Here is a 3,839-nt window from a genome sequence, read left to right on the forward strand (position 1 = left end):
CCTGCACAAGAAAACGGAGGTGAAGAATTGGTTAAAGAGGTCCGCTTTCTCCTCTGACGCAACCACCAGATTGCCCAGCGTATCCTGCAGGGGTCCCACATTACCCGGCGCCTTCTTCATCCTCCCAATATATTTGAAAAAGGACTTTTTGTTATCCTTAATCTTGGACACTAATCCGAGCTCTATGTCCGCCTTGGCCTTCCTAACAGCTCGCCTACAGGCCTGAGCAGAGGAGGTATACTCTGTTATGTAAAGATGAGTGAGAAAAGACAGTAGGTTGAGCTGAAGGGGGAACTGTCAAGTGGAGGAACGTTATTAGAAGAATTCTGGAAGGATTGGTCGTGAGATTGATTGTCTAATTTTTATTAATGACCTTGGCCCAAAAATCAGAAGTCTGCTAATGAATTTTGATGATGACACAAAGTGGGGAGGCTTTGTAATACAGAGGAGGATTAGCATACAATTCAGGAAGGACTTAATGACCTTGATGTCTGGAGTAATAGTATGAAATGCAGTCATACAAAGTGCAAGTTCATGCAATTGGAAATGAATATTGCGCACCTAATTTAGAAATGTCTGAGGGGGCATATAAGTCAGTGACTGAGCCACCTATGAGGGAATAAGGCAAAGGTCATCTTAGAATGCATCAGGTAAAGAGTTTCCAGCAGAGGTAGAGTAGTATTTAAAACCATTCTTAAGGTCCAGGTAATATCTTACCTGAAATACTACTAGGATGATGAGAGGAATGGAAAACTTTTTTAGTTGACTACAGCTGTCTAGCCCTTCCCCTGTCTACCCCCGTTTCCCAGTTTAAAAAAAAAAAAAATCGAAGACGAGGTGATTGTGGAGCAGTAAACACAAGGGAAGGAAAATACTTTTTTCAATGTAAAGGGCACTGTTGCCATAAGAACAAATAGGTAGAAGCTTCTGATAATATTTTCAGGCTGGTATGATTGTAAACTGCATCTGACGGGAGGGCCTGGTGGCAATGTGGTAGGGTTACTCATTGCAGGGTAGCTCCTATAAAATACCGCAATGTTTCAACTTCCAGAGGAAGCTGAGTATAGAGTGCTTCACCCCACTGTCTTGTGGATACCGCTTGGCTGGAAAAAGGTTAAAGGATGTTTTCCTGACAAACGTGTCCTCACTGAGGTGTTGGGTAATAAGCAGTACTTCTTATTTGTTAGCTAGTGTGATTGCAGAGCCACAGGCCATCATCTTTGAAAATTCATGGTGATCAGGAGAGGTCCTGGATGACTGGACAAGGGCAAATATAGTGCTCATATTTAAGAAAGGGAAAAAGAAGGTCCAGAGAACTACACACCAGCCAGCCTCACAAGGGTCCCTGGAAAAATTATGGAGCAGATCCTCAAGGAATCCATTTCTAATAGGGCTGTGCAAAGCTTCGGTAGCCAATTCGATTCAGAGGAGACTTGGCCTGATTTAGTGTCCGAATCTCTGAATCCAAATTGAATCAGGAGACCAATTAAAAGGTCAGAATTGAATCAAAAGCCTCTAAATTGATCTGGTGCGGATTCGGAGGTTCAGCCATAGACTAAACAGGCAGCATTCCTCACCACTTTGGACACAGCTGCCTCCAGCTGGTAAGTCTGTTCTGGAGGGGGGAGGGAAGGGGTGTGGGGGGCAGATGAACACCCCCCCACAGTGAGGGAGGGATTGGGACTGGGACAGGTTGTCCAGCCATGGTGGGGGGGTGTGAGTGGGACTTGGGGAGGGCGGCTCCCTCACTGTGCTGGCGGTTCCAAAAGGCATGGGAGAGTGAGTGTGTACCCCTGGATATTTTTGGGGCTGGCTGGGTCAGGCTATGCTTCAGGAGCTATGCCCCCTTCTGCCTGGAGCAAGCTGCTCCTGCATTATATTCCCTCCACCTCCTGCTCTGTCTGGGCAAGTGGCAGCAGGGCATAGCCCCCACTCCCAGTGCTGCTGTGCTTGCATCAGCGCTGGGAGCGGGTGCTATGCCCTGCTACTGCTTGCACAGCTGCGGCGGGGTGCAGCGTGCAATACAGGTATGGCTCTCTCTGGGCCAAAGGGGGCTAGCCTTCTGGAGTGTAGCCTGGCCCAGCCTGCCCCTCACAGATCTGGAGGTACACATGCACTCCCAAGCCCTTCTGGACTGGTGACATGCAGTAGCGCTCAGTGGCAGGAGCCCCCATCTCCGAGTCCCATGCCTTTCTGCCATGGCTGGGCAGCTGTCCTAGCCCCAGTCCCTCCCTTGCTGTTGGGGCATTGATCTGTCCTTCTGCCCACCACAACAGACTTACCAGCTGGAGGCAGCTGTGGCCAGCATGGTGAGAACTGCTGCCTGTTTAGTCTATGGCCGAATCTCTAAATTGGTGCCGAATCTTCAGATCCAATTCATCTGAATTGAATCTGGACAGTGTTTTGAATAACTGAATTGAATCACTTTCCCTGCGAGTTGGTTGAATCTGAATCCAAAGCGAATATTCGCCACTTTGCATAGGCCTATTTTCTAAGTACTTTCAGGAGAAAAAGGTGATCAGGAACAGTCGGTATGGATTTGCCAGAGGCAGTCATGTATGGCCAACCTGACTGCCTTCTTTGATAAGATAACTGGCTCTGCGGATGTGGCAGACTGGTAGAAGTGGTGTAACTAGATTTTTAGCAAGGCTTTTGATAGGTTCCCACAACCTATAGCTTCCCACAACCTATGACTTTTCTCTTGGGCAAGCTAAGGAAGTACAGGCTGGATGAATGGAATGTAAGGTGGATAGAAATCTGGCTGGAACATCAGGCTCAGAGAGTAGTAATCATGGCTCAAGGTCTAATTGGCAGCTGATATCAAGTAGAGGGCCCCGGGGGTTGGTCCTGCGGCTGGTTTTGTTAAATGTCTTCATCAATAACCTAAAAGGTGGCATAGAGTGTATACAATTGGCAGGTTTGCAGATGACGCCAAGCTGGGGCGAGTAGTAGATACACTGGAGGGTTGGGCTAGGGTTTGCAGTGACCTAGACAAATTGGAGGTTTGGGCCAAAAGGAATCTCATGAGGTTCAACAAGAACAAGTGCCACATACTGCACTTAGGACTGAACAATCCCACGCACCGGTACAGGCTAGTGTGATGGTCGCAGGACTCCAAACCAGCAGTTTTATCAGGCACCTGACTAGACCTCTTATGCAGAGTTTCAATGGTTGCCTGCTATTTATATACATTTTTGTACAACTCATGGACTAAAATTTTCATATTTAGAACACCTTAGAATATCCAGGGAAAATCATTTTATGGAGTTTTTTGTTGCATTTCAGATACTTCTGTGGCCTTGTAAAGCTTTCTTGGGTTCCCTGTATCTGGAATAATAGAACCTAAAAAGGACTTCCTGGGGTTACTAGGAATAACAGCCACAAATTGTTAGAGAGAAGGTTCAGGCTGGACATCAGGAGACATTGCTTTACAGTTTCATAGTTTCTAGGATCGGAAGGGACCTGAGCAGATCATCTAGTCCGACCCCCTGCCATGGCAGGAAAGAGTACTGGGGTCAAACGACCCCAGTAAGGTGGTCATCCAGCCTCCTCTTAAAAACCCCCAGGGTGGGAGCCTGCACCACCTCACTTGGAAGCTGGTTCCAGACCCTTGTCACCCTGACCGTGAAGTAGCGTCTCTTGATGTCCAACTTAAACCTTCCCTCCCTTAAACCTGATCCCCCTAACCAGTTTATAACAGGCCACAAGATCCCCCTCAGCCTTCTCTTTTGAAGGCTGAACAGGTTCAGGTCCCGCAACCTTTCCTCATAGGACCTACCCTGCTGTCCCCTGATCATACGAGTGGCCCTCCTCTGGACCCTCTCCATGCTGTCCACATC

The sequence above is a fragment of the Gavialis gangeticus genome, unplaced genomic scaffold (assembly GCF_001723915.1).
Source record: "Gavialis gangeticus isolate Ggan-Ray unplaced genomic scaffold, GavGan_comp1, whole genome shotgun sequence".
In the NCBI taxonomy this organism is placed as follows: Eukaryota; Metazoa; Chordata; order Crocodylia; family Gavialidae; genus Gavialis; species Gavialis gangeticus.